This window comes from Equus przewalskii, chromosome 9, assembly GCF_037783145.1.
Source record: "Equus przewalskii isolate Varuska chromosome 9, EquPr2, whole genome shotgun sequence".
In the NCBI taxonomy this organism is placed as follows: Eukaryota; Metazoa; Chordata; class Mammalia; order Perissodactyla; family Equidae; genus Equus; species Equus przewalskii.
The window spans coordinates 1,822,255-1,848,072 of record NC_091839.1 but is presented as its reverse complement, the minus strand read 5'-3'; the positions used below and the strand labels follow the sequence as shown (position 1 = coordinate 1,848,072).

At 55.3% G+C, this 25,818-nt stretch overlaps 2 long non-coding RNA genes across 2 annotated transcripts; both read right to left on the bottom strand.

Annotated features, from left to right (window-relative positions):
• Positions 1 to 760: 760 nt before the first annotated feature.
• LOC103551838 (uncharacterized) lies at positions 761 to 4,955 on the bottom strand. The gene is made up of 3 exons (XR_545101.2): positions 4,815 to 4,955; positions 4,656 to 4,726; positions 761 to 2,042 (listed from the first exon to the last, which is right to left on the bottom strand). It is a non-coding gene; the product is annotated as an uncharacterized lncRNA (long non-coding RNA).
• A 15,215-nt stretch (positions 4,956 to 20,170) lies between these two features.
• Positions 20,171 to 24,231, bottom strand: LOC139085425 (uncharacterized). The gene is made up of 2 exons (XR_011543683.1): positions 23,918 to 24,231; positions 20,171 to 22,244 (listed from the first exon to the last, which is right to left on the bottom strand). It is a non-coding gene; the product is annotated as an uncharacterized lncRNA (long non-coding RNA).
• Between the last annotated feature and the right edge of the window lie 1,587 nt (positions 24,232 to 25,818).

The window sequence follows — 25,818 nt, the reverse complement described above, 5'->3', positions numbered from 1 at the left end:
CACAGAGACATCTTTAAAAACTATGATTGACCATCATACCTTTTGTTTTAATCCAACCACCCTCATAACGGCATTTCTGCACCCTCTGTAAATTCACCAGTGGGGACAGAGCCTACCCTGTCCCTGCTTTCCCTTATGAGAGGCTCTCTGTGGATCTACTGAACCTGGAAGACAGAAGGAAACTGGCTCTCCTCCAAAGAGACAGATATTCTTCACTGGACAATGAAAGGCATTGAACTCATTGTTTCCCTTTTTTGCCTTGGCTGCCGGGAAGCTCAGAAGTAGCATTAATACTTAATCCTGAATTCAGGATTCCCTCTTGACTTCATCTTTTGCCTCTAGTGATCTTACTATGCCTGTATCACACATGTATCAAACAGATGCTGGCAGGAGGAAGACTACAGGTTTTAGATAACTCTACAAAGGAAGACCTCCTCAGCACCCTCTCCAAGGCTCTCCCCTGCCGTGGAGTCTGGCCCCTACATTCACCACTTTGGCACTCGAGAGAACCCCACCCCTGTCCTCCACTCAGCGGTCGTGTCCTCCGCGAGCTGAGCACCCCTCTCCCAGCAGGGCCTGTGCTTCTGCCTCAGATGCTGTGTCTGGCAGCACGCAGGTGTCAGAAAACCTGGGAGAAGTGCAGAGTGAGAGCGAGTCTTCTCTGTGATGGCATGGGGCTCAGCCCTCTCGCGGCCGTGCCTGTTCCCTCTAAAACACGCTTCCCGGGGTGAAGGACTGTCCTCCTCGGGTTCAAAAAAAATGGAGCAAATTTTCCTTTACTAATTTAGTCACATACGACAATAAATCCCAGAAATATGTCTTATGTATATTCCGCATTACCTTTTGCAGACAAATACAAAAACATGGTCAACATTTGCAATAAAATTATCATAGAAATGCCATCTCAAATCTTATTTTCTTTTTTCCAATGTGCATTTCACAAATAACTTGTATTAAAATTATGTTTTACAGAGTAGAAATAGAAAACAAATACCCCTGGTAATTTAAATAGGCATTTGCATAACATGACTAGAACACTTTAGAAAAACGCACAGCATCGGAAAATATGAGTTCAAAAACACTTAAATACAAGTGATTTTAATAAGTCTAATATGAAAAATGCCTTTTGGCTGTATTAATTAGTGAGTTGAAATGTGTTGATCTTGGAATGTTTTCCCGCTGGCAGGTCTGGAGGTGTGTGTCGGGTTCTCTTTCGTTTGTGCGCAGGTCCGCCCCTCATGTGCCCACCGTGGCACTGGCCTGGCAGTGCTTCTGCACGTGTCTGCAGCAAGGTCAAACCTGAGGAGGACGGTGGAATAAGTGTGGCAGTCGCCAAAGGCCTTGGGTGTGTCCCACTTAGGTGTGAAATGGGGCTGAGTGGTTCCCCCACGTCAGAGCCCACAGGCCTGGGTTCCCAGGGGGTGGGCAGGGAGAGACAGAGAGACGGTCTGGCCGGCCGAGCCTTTCCTGCCGCTTCCTGGGCATTGCAGAGCCCGCTCCCTCCCCTCCTTCTCTGAAAGGACTTGCCCGTGCCCTAGAGTTAGCTTGGGCGTGGACCCTTTGTGGGCTGATTTGCTGTGATGACGTGCTGTGGACCCTATCTTTCTACAGGGCGTCTTTGTGCATTTTTTTTACAGTTCTCTTTTTCTTTCCATTTCTGGGTTGTTCTCCAGTTTGGTACAGCAGGTCAGCTCTGAGTGGGTCCCATGAAAGCGATGGCCTTATGGCCACGAAGCGCAAACACAGCTGACAAGCCCCAAAGCCAGGCCACTTGAAGACCGCTGTTTTTCCCATGGAGGAGTCTGCTGCCGCTTAAGGATTCAGGCTCTGTGCAGCGATAGCTCATCAAAAACACGGAAGATGCATATTTATTTCTGCAATTTAGTTGGAATACCCTTCTGAGAACCCGCAGTAGAGGCGCCTTCGGTGCACAGCTTCTGAGCTGTTAAAATTTTCATTCTAGGTCCCCAGGAAACAGTGCATTAAACACGTCGCTGCATCTTCCCCTCGCCAGCTCCCCGCTTGCCCAGCTCTCCCGAGACCTGGTGGGAAAAAGAGAACAAGGGAGCCTTGAGGAATGGTCTGTGAAGGGGGAGGCCCAGCAAGGAAGGTGCTGGAACAAATGGCCCGCGCCCAGCCGTGGTCTGCTCCGCCTAGCGCCCGGTCCTGGGGCGTGCTCTCCATCTGCCCGCCCCACCAACGCTGCCACCAGCTGAGGCCCCTTCAGCTCAGGCGCCTTCTCCGGCCACTCAAGCGGCGTGTGACAGCCGTCACGGACTGTCCAAGGTGGACTTAGGGATCAACCCTGCCATTTGACAGGTGGAGAAACTGAGGTCCGGAGGGGTGGTGACTTGCCTGGTGACAAGAAGCCACGTTCCCTGGCCCCAGGCAGGGCCCTCTCCTCAACGGCTGAGCTGCCTTCAGGAACAGGAGCCGTATCTTTAAAACGATCTTTACTTTAGAACAGTTTTAGATTTACAGAAAAGTTGTTCAGACAGTACAGAGAGTTCCCATATAGTTAACATCTTCTATTACCATGAGGTACATGTGTCATAAAGGAGGAGCCCATGCTGACACATTATTACTAACTACAGTCCACGCTTTATTCAGATGTCCTTGGTCTTTACCTAATGTCCTTTTTCTGTCCCAGGATCCCATCTAAGACACCACATTATGTCGAGTCATCATGCATCCTTAGGATTTTCCAGACTCTAACACTTTCCCTGACCTTCCTTGTTTCTAAGGACCTTGACAGACATGAGGACTCCTGGTCAGGCATTCTGTAGAACGTCCCTCATTGAGGGTTTGTCTGATGTTTTCTCCTGGTTAGACTGAGGGAAGGGTTTCCTGGGAGGAAGACCGCAGAGGTGAAGCGCCATTCTTATCACACGACACTGTCGACGCGACTCGTCACCGTTGATGCTGCCCCCGGAGCACCCGGCTGAGGTCAGGCTTCCACAGTGAAGCTGCTCTTTCTCATCCCCTGTCTCCACACGGTGCACGTGGGGTGGAAGGTGCTCTGTTCAGCCCACACCTAAGGAGTGGGAACTAGAAGCCCCCTCCGTGGCTATCTGTGTATCTCTGTAGGGCATCTCCATCAATCATGGGGAATTCTGCACAGGAGCTTTCTCTATTCTCATCCATTTATTTATTTATTTGATAATCATTTATTTCTATCAGTATGGACTCATGGGTATTTATTTTGTAGTTTGGCTTATAATCCAATACTACAGTATTTATTTTGTGGCTCAAATTATGCCACCTTTGGCCATTGGGAGCTCTTTCAGTGGCTCCTGTGTCCCTTTGACTCATTCCCATCATTTGTGTGTGTGTGTGTGTGTATTTTGAGCACTTTCTTATTTTCTCATACTCTAAGATGCTCCAGGATCACCTTATATATTTCCTATTCCAGACCCAGAATTAGCCGTTTCTCTAAGGCGCCTTGGCTGTTATTTTTGAGAATGGTAATAGAAACCAAGGGCTGGGTATGAGGTGTGCCGTTATTACTGGGGTGTCATTGCCTCTTGACCCCCTCAGCTGACAGAGCAAGGACCTGTGTGTGTACACTACTCCTGCAAATACCCGGCTCTGTGAACAGTTCCACATGCATCTGTCTGCATCTGTATTAAGCTAGACAGGAGCTCACACTGATGTCCTCAACTCTGCTCCAGTCCCATGGATCATTCTAGCCTGCCCTGCTTGCTTGCTGCAAGGCATTGACTTTCCAGGTGAAGAGTGAGGCTCTGAGATGGAAGTGACCCGCTCAGTCACACCTCAGCTCAGGAGTGAACAGTAGAGCCCATATCGCACGCCTGGCCTGGCCTGGCCTGCAGCAAAGATGTACCCTCCTTGGGCCAGTGGTTGGAGCATGAGGACCGTGTTTTCCTGGTGAGCAGGAGGGGGTATGGGTGGTCCTGCCCAGGCAGCAAGAGGGCCAGGGCCTCAGGAGGCCGACAGATCAGGAAGTCCCACAGGGGGTCACTGAAAGTTGGTCAGTCGAGAGTCACAGCCCAGGGACGCACACATTTCCACTGTCCCATCACCCTGACCCACCTGGCCCGGAGATGTGGCCCAGGCAAGCCCGCTCTAGCTGATGCTGGCTGTTCCCTGCCCACAGCTCTCATGCCTTAGCGGGCCAGCACACCCCTGCTGGGCAGATGGCCAGACGCAGAGTCTCCACGTCTCGTCCCTGCAAAACCTCCACAGCCAGAGGGCCAGGTAACCAGCTCCTCGGGGCCGACAGGATTCAGTCACAACAGCCCGACTCCCCGCCACGGGGCCATCCCGAGGGCTGCGCGAAGCACCTCCGGGCTCGGGGCCTGCAGGCTGCCTGCCTTGTTTGGCTGCCTCTCTGCTCTTCTTATCCCACCAGCGCTCAGTGGGACTGCCTCCCAAATGAACGACTTACACCACATCCTCATCTCAGGCTCTGCTTTGGGGGGACCCAAACCAGGACCCCAACACCCAAACCAGCCCTTTCTGATTTGCTCTCTGGGGACCAGGCTGCTTCAGGCTGACGGCTCTCTCTCTGCTGCTGGCCGGGCAGAGTGGCTGTCAGAACAGAGGCTCGGGGTCTGGGGCTTCCAGGTGGGCCCAGAGGGGCGGGGGGCTGGAGGTGCAGGTCTGGAGGTCATGAGAGGGTTTAAGCTACTCACCATCTTGCTTGCTCACGTTGGAGAAGTGTTAGGAGTGCAACACGGCCCCCGTGGTCTAGCTGGGGAAGGTTCTAGAAAGGAAGAGGGAGAGATCCGGCTTAGTTCTTTGAACCCTTTGAAAGCCATCCTTCCCACCCTGTGAGAGGGCAGGGACACCACCTGTCAGTGTAGACAGATGAAGCCATGCAAGGTGCCGAGGGATGCTGGAGTCTGCGCTTGCACCTGCAGAGTCCCCGTGACCTCTCCACAAAGCCTCCATCAGTCAGAGGAGCGCTCCGGGGTCCCACGAAGGGCGACGGTCGGCTGATGATAGGTCGAGGTGTGCCCATATGGAGTGGCACACTGGCTGTCCCCCCAACCTGAAGATGAACGGCATTTGTCAGGAAGCTTCCCATGGGCCCGCAAAGATGCAGCTTCTGACTCATCCACACCTCCGCCACGCTCTCGCCTGTCAGAGGCCGCCAGCTGCGCCACCCTGTGCCACCAGCTTCAGAGCCCCTCACCACCTGGCTGACCAGCTGAGCCCCTGGGGGCCTGGCCTGGACCCTCTCCCTGACCTTTGTGCAGAAGTCCACACACACACACACCGTATACACACATGCGTGTGTACACACATGCGGTTACACCCACCCAGCATGCACTAAAACATCCCTTCTGCTTTGCTGTGCAAAGTCTTTTTCCTTCACAGTTGGTCTCTCTGACCAGCCCCACCAGCTCTGGCCCCAGCCCCCAGCCCACAGGTTCCTTTCAGGGGCCTGGCCCCTCTGCTTGTCCCCAGGGCTCTCCAGAGAGCGGCTCAGGGCTCCTGTGAGATTCTGCGTTGACTCTAGAAGGGTTCCCAGGTGTCCTGATTCCCACCATCCTCGTGAACTGGATTAGAGAACCCTTAACAGATAAAGCCTGGAGTCCTCTGTGCTTGTCGGACAGGGAGCAATTATGAGCGAGGTCTTAAGAGATAAGTGCAACAGGATGCCCCAGCCAGGAGCTCAAAGGTGGTTCCAGTGAGGCTTTCCAACAATACCCAGCCGCAGGCGGAGCGATTTCCCTGGCTTTGGACGCTGAACTATGAGCCTCTCAGTGAAATCTTTTCATATCGGGATAAGACCTGGGTAGCTCTTAATCCTTTAATTCTACCAGTTGGCCAGGAGCTAGAATTGGATTTGGAACCTAAGGGAGGGAGAGGGGGAAAATGAACAGAGGAATTTAAAACTCTTCCAGGCTGGGCCAGCTCCCTTTTCCTGCCCCAGCCCAGGCAGGGATCACGCCCGCGGGGCAGCTGTGGTCAGGGTGCCCCTGGCCTCCCCTCCACAGAGAGATGTCCAGACTGGGGGTGTCAGGCCGGGGACGCCAGGGATCACTGAGCAGAGGGTCGGAGCCAAGCTGGGAAGATGGGGAGGTCTTTTAGTGAGAGATCCCTTTGCTCATGGGGTAGAGGCGGTGAGGTGCCCCACCCATATTGGCCCCCCAAAAGTAGGGATAATGAAGATCATCTTTGTCATGGGCAACAGACGCTTCTCTGCATCTCTGTGAGTGTTGTATAGAAGCATCTTTGAAGAGTCAATAACCAGGCAAGTGAAAAGTGTGCCCTGGTCACACCCCTGAGGTCCAGGCAGAAGCCCCCACCCTCTAGCCAGCCTTCCACCCCCGCTCCTCCCAACACAGTGCCACAAGGAGCCGCCACTGCCTGGAGCCGCAGCACCTGCTCCCCGGCCCGTTGGCAGCCTCACCCTTGGCAATGTGAGGCCAAGGAGGTCTCCTTCAGAAAGAGGAGTCGGGTGAGCAGGGGAGCGAGTTGGGAGGATGGGCCAGACGTCCCACAGGGAGGCCCTGAGCCCTGAGAGCCTCACGTTGGAGTCACCGATGTGACGCATCTCCCTGGACCGTCCTAAAGCACGTCCCAAAAGCAGAACGGACGCCACGACCATGGCCTTGGGAAAGGCATCTGCTTCAGGTTTCACTCACTCATTCATTCATTCACTCAGTCAGTCAACAGGTGCGTGTTGAGCTCTGCAGCCGACCCTGGGCTCCGTGCGGGGCAGGGCGAGGGGCAGCTTGGTTCCTGCCCTCCAAGAGACCCAGTGACCAGAGGGGAAACAGGTGGGAGTCGCCAGTTACACAGCAGCATGAGTGCACTGGACAGAGGGAGCACTGGGGTCGCGGGAGCACAGAGGAGTCAGGGGCCCACCCAGACCGGGGGCAGTCACAGAAGGCTTCCAGAAGGAGCTGAGTCCTGCCAGTGGAGCGGGAGCTGCCTGGTGAGAAGTCATCCCACTCTCCGTCTGGATCTTCTCCTTCTCGTCCAGGAGCTCTGGGGAAGAGGGGTGAGGAAGGGACAGAGTAAGAATCCGTCCCTGGATCCCCGGAATAGTAATGAATCAAAAGCCAAGGATTACGACTCTGCCCAGACATTCTAAGCCAGAAACTCAGAAGGGAGGGGGCTAAGATGGGAGCCAGGTCCTCAAACCCAGCAGGGAGACACCTGCCCCAGCGGAGGCCTATGACAGGGAGGTTGAGGAACGGCTGTTCCCCACAGAGGGACAGGTCTGGCCCAGGCCCTCCAAGGCCTAGGATTCAACACACGGACAGCTGCATCCCCACTCACACCACTTGCCCCTCCCCGCCCCAGCCAGCCCCCTACCCCACCCTGCACGCCCACCGGCCCCGGGCCCTGGGGGACCATTTGGGTAAAGGCAGCTGTCCCCCCGTGCTGGTTATTGATTTAATTTCTGTTTACTTCGCTGTAAGCTTAATTTGCTGTGTTAATGGCATTTTAATCCACTTGCCCGTTGCATGGGGCTGATAATACCACACTTTTGTGCTGCAGCAGTGACATTTCTCTGCATCCCGGTCCTTCGGCGGGTGGGGCCAGGCGTCATTCCCGAGAGTGCTCCCCTCCCCTGCCCACGTGTGACACCCACGGCCAGCCTCTGAGGATGGGAGACGTTGCTCCCTGCTGTCTGAGTCTTCAAGAAAGCCCTCTGGAGCGGAGGGGGCTGTCACTGAGCCCAGAGGGACATGGACTGCTCCTGCGGCTGAGCTGTGTGGGGGTTCAGGCAGAGAGAGTGGCCCCAGGGACCCGGGCCTGCCTTGGTCAGACGTGGCTCCCTGGTGGGGGTCAGCCTTGAGCAGGGTCTTTGAAATCAAAGACAGAAACAAGCCAGACCAATTGAGGGATTCCAGAAAAATTTAGCCAAATCTGACTCCTCCATCTGAGGTCAGACTCTCTGTTAGCTGTGTCCGTGCCCTTGTCCCAAAACACCGTCCACCCTCAGGATGGTAGCAGCTTCTGCCTTTCTGTGAGTCATGGACACGTAAACAGGGGCACCGTGGGAGGGGTGCCGGCTCGGGCCCAGAAGGTCTGCGTGGAAACCAACAAGCCATCAGTTCCACATCTGGAGAGTGGGGATTCAATCAGCCAGGCCAGCATCCAGACTTGAGGTGACCTAGGCCGTGCTGGGTAGACCCTGAGCCCTGCCCACGTGGTGGTCACTGGGGCAGCGACCAGGAGGGATCCCGTGGGGCAGACCTGGACCTCTGTGATGCCCACGGCCCCGAGGCAGGCAGAGGGCTGCCTTAATCTAGGGTCATGGGCTCTGCACCCGGACTGCTGTCTCAGTGAGCCAGAGATTGGCCCCTGACCCGAGGACCACCCCCCATGGGCGTGGTGGTGGTGAGAGGGCCGCCTGCCAGCGGGTGCTGTCCCTGGAGAGTGAGCAAGGACCCGCACAGCCTCTCTGTGCAGGAGGGGACGGTGCTTGCAAGCATGTCCCAGGCTGGGCACGGAGCTGGGATCCCCGAGACACGACCGAAAGGTGACAAAGTCAGACGAGGGGGCCTGAGGGAGCATCTGTGAAGCCCCAGGTCCCAGGCAGTGGCCCAGGCACTCTCCTTGTGTTGTTATTGTTAAGCCTTGGAACAATGCCATGGTTTTCTCCTTGTGTGGAAAATGTAAGTGCAGCCCAGAGGAGGCAGGCAGCGCCTCGGGGTCCTACAGCTGGGCCGGCACAGTGGGCAGGACCGGATGTACTTTTCTCCATCTCCCTGTTTGGACTGTGGGGCCCTCATTATAGGTGTATGCGGCTTGCACACACACACGCACACATGCAAACACCAGACACCCACCTACTGCCCAGGTGCTCGGCACTCTGGCAGAGGGGCACTCCCAGGGCTGGGGCCCAGGCCGCCCCTGGTGGTGTCACTGCTCATTGAGGTACATAGCCTGTAATGACTCTGGGCATCTCCGGGATTAATGGCCCTCAGCGACACCCTGGGCCATTAGGCACCAGGAAGCCCCACACCTCAGCGGCTCCTGCTCAGGTGGGAGAAGTTAGAGAGCTAACAACAGTGTCTAACAAGGAGGGCAGTCTCAGGGGAGCGCCTGTCTGCGCTGGTCGCCAGCTCCGGCCTGAGGACGAAGACTGTGGTCAGGGCAGGGTCGCCACCTTCCCAACCCCTCCCTCCCTCTTCTAGAGGCTTCTGTTTGGACTTTTCCTTTGGAGTGTTCATGTGTGTGTGTCTGTGTGTGTCTGTGTGTGTCTGTCTGTGGGTATCTATGTGTGTATGTGTGTCTCTGTGTGTCTGTGTATCTGTGTCTGTGTGTGTATTTCTGTAGGTGCATGTGTGTGTCTCTGTGTGTCTGTATATTTGTGTCTGTCTCTGTGTGTCTGTGTCTCTGTGTGTCTTTCTGAGGGTGTCTCTGTGTGTGTGTCTCTGTATGTCTGTACACCTTTGTCTGTGCGTATCTTTCTGTGGGTGTCTGTGTGTGTCTGTGTCACTGTGTCTCTGTGTCTGTGGGTGTCTATGTGTGTGGGTGTCTGTTCCTGTGTCTCTGTGTCTGTGAGTGTCTTTCTGTGGGTGTCTGTGTGTGTGTGTCTGTGTCCTTGTGTCCCTGTGTCTGTGGGTGTCTTTCTGTGGGTGTCTGTGTGTGTGTGTCATTCCGCGGGTGTGTGTGCGTGTGTGTCCATGTCTCTTTGTGTGTGTGTGTGTGTCTTTCCGTGGGTATCTGTATGTGTGTGTCTGTGTCCCTGTATCTCTGTGTCTCTGTGTGTCTTTCTGTGGGTGGCTGTGTGTGGGTGTCCCTGTGTCTCTGTGTCTGTGGGTGTCTTTCCATGGGTGTCTGTGTGTGTGTGTCTGTGTCTGTGGGTGTCTTTCTGTGGCTGGCTATGGCTGTGTGTGTCGCTGTGTCTCTGCGTCTGTGGGTGTCTTTCTGTGGCTGGCTATGGCCGTGTGTGTGTGTGCATGTGTAAGCTCTCCCAGTCTCACCTCTGGAACGTCAGTGCCTCCTTGCTCTGCCTCGTGAAGGAGTGTCCCCTCCGCCCACTGACGGCCCCTGGTTGGGGGGGGGGCTCCTCTGGTGACCACGCTGCATCTGGACCTCCCTCCACTTCCCTTTCCTGCTCCAGTTTGCACTTCATGCAGCCCTGCATTCCACATGCGTTTCTGAGCACTTACGGAGCGCCACGTGCCCTGCGAGGCCCTGGGATTGGGTGGAGCCTGAAGCTGAAGAGGCCCTGCCCTCATGAAGCTTGCAGTCTAGAGCGGGGAGATACGGAAGGACCGTTAACGCCAGAATATAAGGAAAGGGGCTTCCCAAAATCGTCCTTTACAAAATGGGGAGTGGCCTTGCTCTTGAGTCTGCAGTTTCCTGCCGTGTTGCCAGCTCTGTTCTCCCTTACTTTCTGCTTGAACGTAAAGGCAAGACATATTAGTCCCACAGGGCTTCAATCGATGCTAATTTTGGACGCTCATAGAAGTCACCCGATGGCATCAGTAAAAAACCAAAAAGGCAAAGAAAATGAACAAAATAATAATTATTCCTGGGGAGGCGTGATCTTGCACTTGCAGGCATTCAGTGCTGTCAGGAAGCAGCCTTTAAGGTCACATAGAAAGTGATCTGGGGGGCCAGCCCGGTGGCGCAGTGGTTAAGTTCGCACGTTCCGCTTCTCAGTGGCCCGGGGTTCACTGGTTCGGATCCCGGGTGCGGACATGGCACAGCGGACATGGCACCGCTTGGCACGCCATGCTGCGGTAAGCATCCCACATATAAAGTAGAGGAAGATGGGCACAGATGTTAGCTCAGGGCCAGGCTTCCTCAGCAAAAAGAGGAGGACTGGCAGTAGTTAGCTGAGGGCTAATCTTCCTCAAAAAAAAAAAAAAAAGAAGAAAGTGATCTGGAAAGTGGTCATTTAATGGCCAACACATGGCAAATGTGCTCAGGGCTTTGGACACAATTCTTGACAGCATCCTTCGTGGATTCAAACCGCCCGCATCCCACAGATCAGCGGGGCAGGCCTGAGAAAGCGGTCCTGAGGTGGAAGGCACCGAGGGTGGAGGTGCCCGTGAGAGTTTTGAGACAGTTGATCCCTGGTGTGGGAGAACAAAACAGTGTGCCTACATGAGCTCAGAGCATGTGTTTTCAGACAGGTGTTGCAACATAATAACTGCTACAAGGAGGAATTGAACTATTTTGACTATATCCTTAAAAATCTAAATATGCAAGCAGGACCCCCCCCCCCAGAAAAAGTTCTCATCCTTTCATTGGGAAAATAGGGGGTCTTCTTGTATTCAGATATGAAGGCACAAACAGTAATTACATAACAAGTTATTTAATTAAAACAGTGACACATGCTGCCAAAGAGAAGCGCAGGGCATTCTGAGACCCGAGGAAGACATCTCTAAAGAACTGCTGCCTGAGTTGGCATCGATGGAAGGAAGGAATTAACTGGACCCACAGAGGTGGCAAGCAAGGGCCCTCGGGGCGGAGAGAATGGCAGATGCAAAGGCCCTGTGGAGAGGAACAGGAAAAGGCCCTTCTGTGGGAGCCCAGAGGACGAGAGGCCAGATCTCACAGGGCCTCACAGGGATTCTGGCCTCTCCCGGGGGCAAGTGGGAGCCGTTAAAGGGTCTTACCCACCAGGGTGGAGTGATCCATTTCCATTTTAAGAGATCGTCCCACAATTGCTACAATCATGCTCTCATTACCTGTTTCAACTAAGTTTTTCCTGAAAACTGGACTCAATTCCCACGGCCGGGGGTCTCCCCTCCTTCACAACAGGGCTGAGCGAGCGCAGATGCTGGGGAGTCTGCAGGTTCTTGGGATTTGGAGCAGAGGAGGACGCTCCAGTCTGGAAGGGACGGTCTTTGTCCATGACCTCCTGACGGACAAGGAACAGCCCCATGACACTCTACAGCCTTGCAAAGCTGCCCAGCACCAGCTTCAGGCAGGCAGGCAGCTCCTGCACCCCAGCAGACCCCAGGGACAGTCTACCCCAGCCCTGCAGCCGCCTGACACCCCTGTCTAATCTTTCATCACACAGCACGTGGGGGTTGGATCCTAACAGTGCATAAGGTCAAATGAGAGCAAAGTCAAAATTTCCCTTAAAATCCCTTGTGAGGCCCAGCCAGCGTCTGGGACAGATCTCCTTTCCTCCCATTAAGGCCCCGATGACGCTGGCGATTGCGTACAGGAGCACGTTGTATGACAAACGCCTTTAAACCCAGGCATCTCTGAGCTCTGTGAGACGCTCACACTGTGGGAGGCGTGGAGGAAGTGGGACCCACCGGGGAACCTCAGACTCTCAACTGCCGTGCACTCTCACCCCGGAACATGTGCCCACGAAGAGCACGGGCCAGCAGAAGCCACCGCACACTCTGAACTGTCACCTCCATCCCTCTCCACTCCAGTCCTAAAGTGGCCTGTGTCGCGGCTTCCACCGTGCCCCCCACTCTCCAGCTGATTGGAGCTGCGCCTGGGCGCGAGCCAGGAATGGCGGGACCCAGGCACACGGGGTCGGCCCCAGGCCGCAGGAGATGACCCCAGCAGCAGCCGATCTCACCCCAGGCCAGGCCGGTGGGCAGTGGACATGGGGGAGGCTGCAGAGCAGCTGGCCACCCTGGGCGGGAGGCCTCCACGCGGTGGGAGTCAGATGCTCCGTGTGTGACAAAGGGAAACTCCAGTGCGCTTCACGGCAGCGCCTCCTGCTCGGGCCTGCCCTGCGATAGCCGGCCGCCCCAGCCCAGGGAGCTGCTGCGCTCTGTGTGCGTGCTCCCCAACGGGAAAGATTACCTCGCATTTTATTTACATTTTCTGATGATGAAACTGGTTTTCAAAATGCCCCTCGCCGTAGCGCGCGCGGCTGCGGTACAGCGCGTGCACAGTCGGGGCGGATGGGGGCCCCACTTCACCTCATCTCTCCTTTCCGCTTAAATATTATGCCACATCCTGATTAATACCAGACCAATAAAATCATCTCCACAATCTGGTTAGAGGCTTTTGTCTTCCCAGATGGCCTGCAATGTTAATGTGTGACAATTTCAACAATGAACTAGGACTGTTTTATGGAACCAACATTTGTTCCACTGCTTTTTTTTTAGACTCAGAATTTTGACACAGATGGTACAAATTACTCAAAAAACAGAAATGTTCATTTAGAAGGCTTAAATATGTGGTTTTACTCAGGCCATCAGAATATTTTACATTCGCAATTCAGTAAATTTACTAACAACCCTGCTATAATTAAGGTCTGCAAAAAAAAAAAAATCCCCTTTCTCCAGCTTTTTATATCTATAGAGTTTCATTAAAGCCAGGAAAAAAATATTATTATTTATTCTAGTTGTGCAATGTTCTTATTTCCTCGTGACATACATTGTTCGCCTCTGCTTTCTGTTTCCTCGTGGCTCCTAATTGCTGCTGAGGACAAGGAGGAAGGAGCGTGGCTAGCCTGCCGCCCGAGGGCTCGCCCATCACCCCATGGCTCAGGTTTCAGCTCCAAGTCACTGATCTCCGTTGTTAGAGCCAGGACATCTGCTAGAACCTTCTGCACAAGAAGGTGAGCTTGTCTCCTTGCACCTCCATTTAGCATCTCTGCAAGGGCATACCCCACAGCACAAGGCTTTCCTCAGCTGCAATTAGTTCTTTGTTTCCAAATGGACCAGGTCCGCCTCCCGGTATCAGGAGACAGCAACCCTGTTGTTGCTGCCACCTCGCATCAGAGTGCTTGTTCTGGGACAGGCATGGTGCAAACACTATGCACGGGCATCTCGGCTTAGTCCTCTCAGCTGCGCACCCCACGAGGTACACAGGTCTCCATTTACACCTGGGGAAGCTCAGGCCCAGAGAGGTTACGAGAAGGTCAAGGCCTCACGCCACGATCACCTTAGGAGACCAAGAACACCAATGATTAATGAGAACCACGCAAATCAACACGGTGTTTTCTGAGTGCTTGCTCTGTGCCAGGCGCTGCACAGTCCTTTCCGCATGTTATCTCACTTAACTCTCCTTCTGAAAGTGTGGGGACTGAGCCTGAGAGGGGTTAAGAGGAAGGGCAGTGAAGCTCCCAGGGTTGGAGGTCCGGGAATCCATGAGCAGGTGAGGGGAAGGGTTTATCATGGAGACAGCTGGGGGCGGGAGCGAAACCTGGCTGCCTGCTGGGGCCGGAGGAGGCCAGCGGAAGGGGGGGCTGCGCGCTCTCAAGGTCACCTGGGAGAAGCAGGACCCTGCCCTGCCCGCAGCTCCCCGCACTGGACTCTTCCCCGGCCCTCAGGCTTTCCCCAGTGCTGCCAACCGAGATGGCCGCTGCCCCACATACAAATGTGCGCGTGTGGAAGACCTTGCCATCAGCGACGGGAGCACAGGGTCCTGGTCTGCCCAGCCTTGCCCTTGCCGAGCCCAGGACTCAGAGCCTGGAGAGTGCCACGCACACTGCAGGCACCGACTGCTAAGAAGAACGTATTGCAAAATGGAAGACACAGGTCATGGCTTTTCCCGTGTGACTCAGCCCTCTGAACCTGGAGGGGCTTTCCCGGGCCACTGTGTGGGGACTCGGGCTGGCTGCACGGAACACTCTGTTCCTGGTGTCTGGGTTGGGGCACTCGGCAAGCGTCACCTGCTGTTGGTCTCGTGATTACAGTTATTCTGTTAGAAGTCTGAAAAGCCCACTAGAGTGATCAAATCTGTGACATTCCTGGTCCCAGGGGAAGGTCTGGACTCCAGAGAAACACCTCAATGGTGTTCCCTCTTCCAAGCCTTGTTTTGGGGGCTCCTGAATGTGCTCAAGTCGATCCTACAAGACCCTCCAGGCAAGCAGACTCATCTTGGTTGCATTTGTTATTTTGTTGAGATTGAGTTCAGGAAAAATGCTTCTCCATCCAAAACCTAAACAGCACGGGGAGTCCTTGTCATTTCTCCCTGCCCTCAACTTGAAGATTTGTCTAAGTGTGTTCCAATAGGACTTTTCCAATAATGGTGATTATAGTAGAAGCAACGTCAGGGTCCGGCTCGCTAGCTTGCCTTACGCACCAAGTAGTACCCAATTCCATTTCTGCATTGCGTCCTGTTGTCCAATTGTGTAACAGATAATTTATTTCAACTTTAGAGTAAAAAAGAAATGAATGCATCAACCGCTGTGGTCCTTTGCAAACCCTCGCAGTGAGCACCACACTTTTCTGTGCGAGCCTTCAATTCGTCAGAGCTTTCCACTAGCCCTGCCAACAGAAAGTGCATTCTGAGTTTGTAAATGTTGTTTCCATTAAAATCAATCCGTCCTCACAACTAAGGCAATAGTCTCACCATTTTTGCCGTTATGAGCTAAAGCGCCCTAATATATTGACAGCTGTCCTCAACAGGACGACACGAACGGAGGGGCGGGCCTGAGACTGAATGTCAGCGCCGGGAGCAGGCTCCTTTGCCGAAAGGCACCTCATTTTCATACCCCAGAAGGCATTCAGTACACTTTTTTTTTGCAATGGCAACATACAGTAATCAATGTTTTGCATATTACAATCAATAACACACTTAAATGTTTAAGTTTTGCATTCTTTTGCAATAAATATTGATATGTTACAAACTCTGTAAACTGCTCATTGGACTTTTTGTTTGCACTGTGTGCTGTATCATTCAGCAAATAAGTGAGCTAAATATTGTTTGTTACAAAACAGATGTCAAATAAAATTATGCCATATGTGCTATTAAACACTTTTCTTATTTTTTTTTTTCAGCAAAACCCAAGACTTATTTCAGAAGTGAATGTATTTGGCTTTTCAAGGATTTGAAGCATGAAAGCAACATCTTTGAAATATTTTTAAACCTGCTGGCTTTGTGTAATCCCGTTTTGTGAACTAATTCTGAATCGTATTATAGATTTAAAATTAAAAATATAGATAGATAAATAGAGACACGGATACATAAACGACAATCTAGGGGTTCAAATTAATCCAGTGTTGCAAAAGCGAGGGAAAATAAAGAAAATCCTGTGCAAAAAAATTAAAAATTATAAATAAATACAAACATATAGAGAGAGGAAATTAGAAGAGTTTTTCTCAGGAGCAGAGACCTTGAGCACAGAAGAGAAAACATCCTCAACATTGCCCTGCAGAGTGGTTGAGGCCTGTTGGAGATGTGGGGGCACTCAGGGGGTGTCTTGGTCCAGCTGGCTGAGCCGGGCGCTCTGAGGGCTGGGGGTGGGAGAGGAAGAAGGAGCGGGCGGGGCTCTCGCTAACTCTGAGAGGGGCTTGCAAGGCCAGGAAGGAGCTGGGGGGCGGGTGCAGGGACAGGTCAGCCTGGAGCCATACCGGCCAGCGTCCCCACAGCAAGCCCGCCGAGCCTCCTCCAGCCCAGCCCTGGCAGAAGCGTCTGCACTGGATGGCTGCATCTCTCAGCCTGGGAAGTGTGAAATAGGAAACAGAATGCGCAGGATGCAAGAAACATGTTGCTAAGAGCCACCGAGTGAAACAAAATCTGGAGGCCCCAGCAAACTGGCGTTGGCCCAGGACCCTGACACTGTCACTCACAAATGGAGGCAGGACACGAAAGGCTAAGCTGCCAACCGGGCTGCTGGGACAAACTCAGGGGGCAGTCTTGGCCCCTGGCTGCAACGCTCCTGCGTCTTCAAAGGATGCCCTGGCTTTCCAGCATCCGCCTCCACCTGGAGCCTTAGAGGGGTCTGGCCAGGACACAACCCCCACAAGAGGGCCAAGACCCCTTTCTACCTGGGAGGGCCTGTGGGGACTAAAAGCACCGTGGCACCTTGCTGCCTCCAAACCACCTGGGCCCCTCAGAGACAGCTGTCTCTGCTTCCCGCCCGGCTGGGGTGTCAGCCTGCATCCCTGTGGCGGACTTCTCTTGTGGGCCAGGAGCCATGGGACACCCTCTCACCCAGCCTGCACCAGAGTGGGACACACATGGGCAACCTGAATATATGGAGGAATTGAGGCCTTTGGGGTCACCCTGACCAAAGGAAGACAGTGCCGATGGGCAAATATGTCCCCATTTTGTTCCCCTAGGTGGACAGTGGAGAGCTGGCATGTCACGCACCTCCTCAGAGGGTCCCTCAGGACCAAGCACCAGTGGCCCATACTCAATATGGCATCCCTGTATGGGCTCTGCCTTCTTCCCCACCCCCAGTCTCTGGGCTCCTGTCTGATGACTACCTGTGCACTCAGGCTGTGGCCTCAGGCTCTGCATTCCAAGGGAAACCAGGGTGAGACTCTCCCCATATCCACCCCCTCCCGATTTTGTGCCCTAGTGTTCCTTTGAGTCCTTGCCCTAAGGATAGCATTTGGCAAGGGTCCAGGCCCCAAGCACGTTCTTTTTGGACTTGATTGGTTGGCAGACTTTTTCTGGGACTGATGGATCTGTGTGAAACAGATGGTTTGTTTATTTAACTGATGGCTGCTGTCCTTTTCAGGTCTTCCTAGTCCATTAAAAGCAATGTCCTTCAATTGCTAATAAGTGATGCCCTGCAATAGCAGCCCTGGGAGCAATGATTCCTGAGTCTAGACCCTGCTTGGGGGCCCAGAAGTGACCCCTGAAGGGCCTTGGCAGCCTTGCCTCACAGCATAGACCCTCCAGCCTGGACTCTGGACCATAGCGAAACGTAACACATCTCCTTATATCTCCTTCCTTCCTTCGTTTTTCAGTCACTAGGGCCTTTTTGAGCCGCGTGTGTCCAGCCCCAGGCCAACCTTGAAACTTCCATCTGGAAGATGACAGGCAAGAATACAGATCCCAAGTCACAAGTGACCCAGGTGAATGACAGAGTTTTGTCGTCAAACCTCAGACTCTAGGGCTGGAGTTGCGGGGAGGGCCTGGGAAGAACAAGGAGGCTCTGCTTTCTCCGGGAAGTGGCAGGACCCGACCGTCCCAGGGTGAAGGTCCAGCCAGGCACACGGCAGGCAGGCTAGCCCCGAGGGGCGGACGGTGTGGGGGGTCTCCCGGCCCCAGGGGCATCTCAGGGACCCCATCTGTGAGTCCCCGTCACAGCCAGCACCTCCCATGTGGCACGGAGGGAAGCAGGCTCACCCCGCACCCCTTCCTGGCCCCCTCAGGTGCTCTTTTTGGTCTCCTGTCACTTCCAGGGCTGGGGATGTCGCTCACCTGTACATGGGTCCTGTCTTCCCTACAGGCCTGCAGATTGAGAGTCCAAGGGGCAGCCTGGCATTCGAGTCTCCACACAGCCCACAACCTGGGACCAGGACCCATCCCCATGACATAGGCTCTGCGGGCACAAGGAGATGAGCAGGACCTGTTCCCATGTCACAGAGCTCCACGGGCACAGGGTGGTGGCCAGGACCTGTCCCCATGACACAGGCTCTATGGGCACAAGGGGGTGACCAGGACCTGTCTCCATGACACAGAGCTCCATGGGCACAGGGGGGTGAGCAGGACCTGTCCCCATGACACAGAGCTCCATGGGCACAGGGGGGTGAGCAGGACCTGTCCCCATGACACAGAGCTCCGCGAGCACAGGGCAGTGGCCAGGACCTGTCCCCATGACACAGAGCTCCACGAGCACAGGGGGGGTGACCAGGACCTGTCCCCATGACACCGGACAATGGAGGGAACCACTAACACACGCCAGGATAGGGAGGGAAGACTCAGAGTGGAGACGAAGAAGCAGGCCATGGAGGATGAGAAGGACTGGAGAAGGGGCACGCAGAGGGACCAGGGAACAAAAGTATGGGCAAAGTGCCAGCACCCAGGCCCTGTTTGGCTTCACTGGCCACCTGCCGCCCCTGCAGAGCCCGAGAATCACCCCTTCCTGTTCTTGCGCTAATGTGAGAGGGGCTTCTCCCCCTGCTTCCGAATGCACCTCAGCTGAAACGCCAAGCGGAGGAGTGGCGGCTGTGGCCGCAGCCCGGCAGGAGTGGAGGGGATGGCCGGAAGCTGGGGTCCAGAGGACGGAGGAAGCAGAGTCAGAGGACCTGGCGAGCAGCTGTGTGTGGGGTGAGGGAAGGCTAGGTGGCTAGGATGACTCCAGGGCCTGGCCTAGCGCCGTCCCGAGGATGGACAGGGTGCCGGCGGAGCAGGGATGGGTCAGCAGTTGGCTGACTGATCCGTGCTTCTCCTCCCGGTGGGCTCAGAGGAGCTGAGCCTGGGGACGGGAGGTGGAGGCGGGAAACTGGGCCCCGTGGCGTTCTTTCGGTTGAGTTTTGTCTTTTGGGAGTGGACGGGTGAAACAAAAGAAAAAGAGAATTTTGGAGCCTCGCCACTGCTTCGGGAGGCTGACGGAGGGAAGCGGTAAGGAAAGGACCACAAAGGGGGTGGGGTCAGGGTTTGGTTCACCGGAGGCAGCAGGAACGCCGGGGAAGGCGGGCGGGGCGCGCGGGAGCACAGCAAGCCATGGGCAACAGGTGAAAGGAGCCAGCCTGGATGGGAGCTTGGGTTTGTCATTGAACCCCTTCCCACTGATACGCTGTTTTCCCACCTGTGAAATGCCCTGGGATTTGGGCCTTATCTTCACCTTATCTGCTTAGAATATGGAAGAGCATCAAATCGCAACCTTTAAACTAGGGGTTGCAAACCCTGATGCCTATGGGGTCAAGTAGATGACAGAAATGAGAGACAGGGCCAAGATCATGTGCACCTCTGAGATGATCATTGATGCCTTCAGTGGGAGGGCCTGGGAGACTGCAGGGAGTGGTGGGGACTGTGACAATCTGGACAGTACACACTTCCTTTAAATAGGGCACTTAAACTATAAGCCCAATGTTGTTACATCTTCTGATTTTTTCAAAATAATCTAGAAATCTAAACTTAAAAACAAAACTTAAAAAAAAAACTCCCACCAGGCCAAAAAAAGCTGTGGAAGCCTGCACTGAGCCTATAAGCCACGGATTTGCAACTCGTGCTTTCAATCAAGAGTTCCTGTAAATCTCAGCTCTCCAGCTGGCCCTGTGGATTCAGGCCCTGGGGAGCTGGAGCCCAGTGGACTCACCGTCTGGGAGGATGGAGAGAAACGGGAAACGAGGGGCTTCTCTGGGAGCTAACAAAGAAAGATTTCTGAGGCCAGATCTCAAAATGTTAATCAGATTCAGAGACATAAAACATGACAATTTAATGATGTTTGGTGGAAACTGAAAATTCTTTAAAGTTCTAACTATCCTACACTGAATTCTAATACTTTTTTAATTATTAGATATAAAATGCTTATAATTTTAGGGGGAAATTAGACTTGGTAATTTATATTTCTTGTTTATACAGTACAATTTGCTGATGAAAAAAGTGCTAAACTTATTGATTCATGACCATAATTGTTTAATTATTTATCATTGCAGAATGGTATTAGCATTGCTAATAATGCAGATGTGCACAAAGGCGGAGGACTCAGATGCAGCTTTTGTTTGGGGGCACGGGGCTCAGAAAGGTTGTTTCAGGCCAGAGGGCAGCCTGCCCAGGACGTGAGGTCCCTGAGCCATGCCCGCCCCCATGAGAACGACCACAGAAGAATTCTCCATCTTAGTAGCAACAGAACTGTGGGGCCACACACTGGTCCCGCCTCTCTGAACTCAGAGCTTGGGCTTGGAGACCAATTCTTGGCCACTGTGAGGGCTCTCCATTCTGCCCACAGCCCAGTGGGTCCCTCTTCCACTCACCCTGCACAGCCCAGCCGACCTCCAGAGGGTCCGAGAGAGCTCCATGAGAGCCAGGAGCATGGGACTGGAAGGGGTCAACAGAAGGTTCTAGCATCCTCCAGAATTGGTCATTGGCTACACATCCACGTTCTTCACCGTCACCTAAATCCAGCGGGGGAACAAATCCTAAGGAAAGTCAAAGGCGATGCGAGACCTCAACCCCCAGACCTACTCTCAGAACCAGCATATCGTCTGCTTATTTCACAGGTGGGGAAACAGCCTTAGAGAGAGGGCACAGATGCTCTGAGTAATCGTCGTCTGTAGCTTTCTGCAGTCAAGTGGAGACGTCAAGGGGGCATGGACTATGAGTCAGGACAGAGAGTGGCCTGGAGACACATTAGGGAGTCGTCGGCACAGAAGTGCTGGGTAGATTGAATTATTGGCCCCGGTTCCTCACTCTCCACGATAGAATCATTCGTCTACCTCTGTGCCACTGCTCACTGTGGGTCAAGCACGCTCCCTGGCCCCCGACCTCGAGGTCGACCCCAAGTCCGCACAGTGGAAGTGGGAGCTTGAAGTGCTCGTGTGCAGTTGGTCTCGCTGACTCGAACTTTGCCATTCACCGTGAGACGATCACGCCTGTGTGACTGGGCCCCAGAACGAGGCACGTGGAGCCGAGCTGCTCCAGCCAGCCGCAGATGCACAGACGGGAAACGCACGCTCACCGCGCTCTAACGCGGGTTTCCTGTGCTCATCGCACAGCTCTAGCCACCTGACAAGGGCAACTTTGAAGCTGTGGGATAGGAAGATCACCCGTGGAGAAGGAGGGGAGGAGAAGAAGGCCAAGGAGCCACCCTGCCAGACTCCGCTGTGGGGTAGAGGAGTGGGAGCCACCCAAGAACCACTGGGCAGACAGACAGAAGGAAACGCAACTGCAGGTCGTGGAGGCCAAGAAAGACACATATTTCCAACAGGAGACAGGCACACCGCACGTTGCAAAGGTGTCAACTAAGATGAGGGCAGAAAAGCCTACAGGATCTGTGTGCATCGAGATCAGCGGTGGTGGCAGCCTGACACGGCAGGGAAGGCACTGATGAAGGACGGGCTGCAGGAGCAACCAGTGACCACACAACCGGTCCAGGGCGCTCTGACACCCAACAGCAGAGGACGGACGAAAGAGCTGAGAAATGCTAAGATGTCCTGGTCAGGTGGCCCAGCAGTCACGGGCAGGGCAGACGTGATAATCTCTTTGTGGCAGACAAGCAACTGAAGGACAAAGAGGACAAAGCCAGGCTGTAGTCCGCACCCGGACGCGGGGGAGGGGCAGGTGACCACACAGAGTGCCAGCTGGGTCAGCGAAGGAGGCTCGTGGCCCTGGGCTCCTGGCCCCTCTCCTGGCACGCCCAAGCTGGGGAGGGATGTTCTGTTTGTGCGGGTCTCTGACGCGCCCCCTGGGGTCATCTCGCCTCGCATCCAGCCGCAGGTCCCTCGAGGGCTGGCTCTGCCACTGGTCCTCCTGGGAGTTTGAGCAGGGGATGGAAGGAATGCTGGCCGCCCTAACTGCCAGTGGGGCCTGGATTTAAAACCCTGAGAACCAGCTGTGGCCCCAGAATCCACTGCCACAGAGAACGGATTCATGTGAGGCATCCCCTGATTGTCAAGGTTCTAGCGGGAGAACTCCTCATTTGGCCTGAAGCCGCCTCCCAAGGTGTGTGAGAGAAGTCCATGTCTCAGAGTGAACTGTTGAAAAAGCACAAATGTAAGCGACACACTGAATTTTTGTTGCTCGTTTTGAGGGTCTGAAGGGTTCTGTTGGGTCTGCTCCGGAAGGACGGGAGCATCTCTTCTCCTTTCCCCACACCGAAAAAAGGCAAGATGACCCCTCCAGCTCTGGTGTTTCAGAGCCACTGAAGGGACCAGCTGAGACCTCCACGGGGCGCGGAGAGGGGATGGTGCAGTGCTGGGAGCTGCAAATGCAGACCGACACGGCCCACCCAGCCCACCCGCCCTGCCCGAGGGGCGGAAGCTTAACCTCCACAGGCCTGAGAAATGGACACCATTTAGCCAAATGGCAGCAGGAACAGTCAACACCCTGGGCCTACGAGGCCCTGGTTTTCCAGCACCTGACAGCGCTGACTCTGTGCCTGGTCTGTGACAAGCAAGAAGGGGCCCAGCAAAAGCGAGGCAGTCTCCCTGGAGCTGGAGTCCAGAGACCCTGTCTGACTCGAAGGAAGTAGAGGTGACCATCTACCCCCTCCAGAAGTCACCGGGCAAATCTGTGCCCAAACACGAGTCCCAGGGGGTGGGTGTCTCCCCACATGTGGCTCCGAGAGGCAGGCAGGCAGGTGGGTGGCAGGGGTGCCCCACCCCACCGTGGGCGCCTTGTTCTCGCTCCAGGGATCCCTCTCTGTGGTCCCTGCTGCTCCCTCAACCTTTCTTTCCCTCTCTCTCTCTCTCTCCCTCTCTCTCTCTCTCTCCCTGTCCCCCTCTCTCTCAGGCTGGTTCCCACCCTCTAGAGGCGGCAACCCCCCATCCATCGAGCTAGCTGGGAGCCCCAGCTTCCCTGGCAGTAGCGTCAGTCCCCGGCCCATGCGTTTCCAACAGCTTTGTGGCTTGGTTTTGGCCAAAACTTTCGTTTCCCTCAACTAAATGTATTTGTCTCTGACACCACGTGCTTCATGTTTCCACAGCGTGTGCCCTATGTTTCCCGGATGCTCACTGAGGCTGTGTGTGTGCTGGAATTGGAGCCGGCACCTGGGGCTCAAACCCAGTGTGCCACTTACGGGCACATGTGACCTTGGCCTCTCATTTGCCGTTCCTGGGCTCAGTTTCCTCATCTGTGAGTGGGGTCGTAATTCCCACCACACGCACTGTCGAGAGGATTTGACAGGATACGATGTGGAGCGTACCGGGGCAGAGGGAGCATTCCAGAAACCCCCGTAAAGAGCAAACACCCACAGAGGCCCCTGGGAGGAAACAGTGGCCCAGGTGCCAGGCCAGCCCCGCCACGGGGCCCGTAATGGTCCCTGGGAAAGGCCTCCTCTCGGGCCTCAGTTTCCCTCTATGAAGAAAACAGGAGTCGGACCCAACGATTTCTAGAGGCCCTCCCAATTTGAAGTAATGTAGCTCGCCCCTATTAAGCACGTAAGTGTCGCCAGGCATATTTCTAGACACACTGCCCACCCATACCCCTCAGCACTCCGTCCCCAGTGCCGGCGGCGTCCTGCCTTCCTCCCGCCAGCGCCTGCGGCCGGCCCTGGACGGCACCCACAGGGGAATGGTCCCGCGCTGCACGCCACTCCCCAGGACCCTGGAGGTTCATGGCCTCTGACCCCTTCACCCATTTTGCCCACTCCCCACCCCCCACCCCCTTCGTCACACACGAGAACAGAGATGTACTCAAAGTGACTTACAAGCTGATCCTAAGCAGCTACAGGCAGGAGTTTTTCTCACAGTGCACTTCATGTGGCACGGTCCTCAAGTGCCAGCGCTAGCACAGCAGAGCAGGCCTCGGCCAGCGAGGGAGGGACAGCTGGAGAGCTGTCGCCGCCAGCCCTGAGCCCAGCCGTCCTGGGGTAAGCTGCTCCCAGCACACTCAGAGGCCACCTCTCCCCGGCCTCACGGCCCTGCTGCCCCTTGCGCCCTCCCGGGTGGCCGCCTGCGCGCAGGTCCTTCCTCGGAGCTGGCCTCTGCAGAGCCCACACCCAGACAGCACTCTGCACACGCTGTCTCCTGACGCCCACACGCCCTGCAGGCAGGCGCTGGCCCCACAGCCAATCTGCAGACCGCAACCCGGCTCCGTGCCAAAAGCACCTTCCCCAGGCTGACAGCGTTCCCGGGGCACCTGCCTCTGCACCCCACCGGAGCCCGAGCTTGGGCCTCCCACCCACCGAGCTGACGGTGAGGGATTTGCCTCCAGGCCTCCCTCCTGAGTGGGTGCTTGTCTCTGATGCCAGCGAGATTCAGGCAGGCTTTCACAGGGTCATCTGCTCTGTGCCTCCAGGAGCAGGGGCCGGGGGCAGCCCTCCCTCAGCCCAGCGTGCAGTCTGTGCCCTGTGTGGCCACGCAGGGAAAGCAGGTGTGCACAGAGAAGGGCCTTGCAGAAGCTCAGTCTGTGTCAGGATTTGCTGCATGAGGCCTGAAGGAGCTGGGCGCGGGGGGGCGGGGGGGCGGGGGGGCCCTTCTTATCCAGCTCTGAGCTTGTTTCTTTGGACCTGGGCGCCACACCACCCTGTATGGTGTGCGTTTCCAAGGATGAGGATCAAGCAGACTCGGGCTCAGAGGACCTAAGCCAACGAGCCTTATGACTCTGGGTCACTCACTCCTCCTCTCTGAGCCTTAACTTCTTTTTCAGCCAAGTGGGGCTCCCCTCTGCATTGCCTGACTTGCAAGGAGACTGAGGAGGAACCAGGGGCCCAGTGTGAAGAGGGAAGCACTCAGTAGACCAGAAAGTACAGGCTTTTGCAGGGGGAGGGGACTGGTCTTGGATAAGGAGCATCTTCTCAGGCCACTGTGCTCCCCGCTCAGAGGGGCTGGACCCTGCACAAGTCTGCCCAGCTGGGCTGTGCCTGGTGACCGGCCCAGGCTGGAGGGGCCTCTCTTGTGTGGACGCCCACTCTAGCCTGTCCTGAGTCCAGCAGCCCAGTGGGCCAGAGCCAGTTGACTAAGTGAATTCACTCACTCATTCTGCTTCCCAGACCCCCAGCACGCTGTGCTGCAGTGCAGAAAGGCACCCGATGTTCTGGTGTTAGCCCACACAGCATCTCCACCTCCGCAATGGAAGGGAGGGTCCAAGACCCTCAGCAGTCAGAGGACAGGGCCATGGCGTGGACCACAGCGGGCCCAGCCTGAGGTGGGAGCAGGGAGGCAGTGGGAGTAGCACCACTGAAGCGGCCCCTGGCCTCCGGGTGCACCCTTGTGGACAGACAGGTGAGCAGGCCGCCAGAAGGTGAGCTGCAGGGTGGAGGTGGTGGGGCATCCTGGGAAATTAAGAAGGGTCAGGAGGAGGTGATGTCTCAGTTAGGACCGAGCATTAGCGGGAATTAGCCAGGCTAAGAGGAGGAGAGAGTGCTCCAGGCAGAAAGTGGCGTGAGGGCCTGAACTCATTGCGGGTGGCCAGAGTGACCGGGAGAGGGGCCTGGACTGTGGGCAGGGCAGAGGCTGGAGAGGGCAGGAGGGAGCAGGCCACACATAGGCTGGGCAAGGAGCTGAGGGGAGGACAGTGCTGAAGGGCTGAAGGCAGGAAGGTGACAAGATCAGATCCCAGAGCGCCACGCAGGGAGTGGGAGAGGAGGCAGTAGAAAGCCCCGTTGCT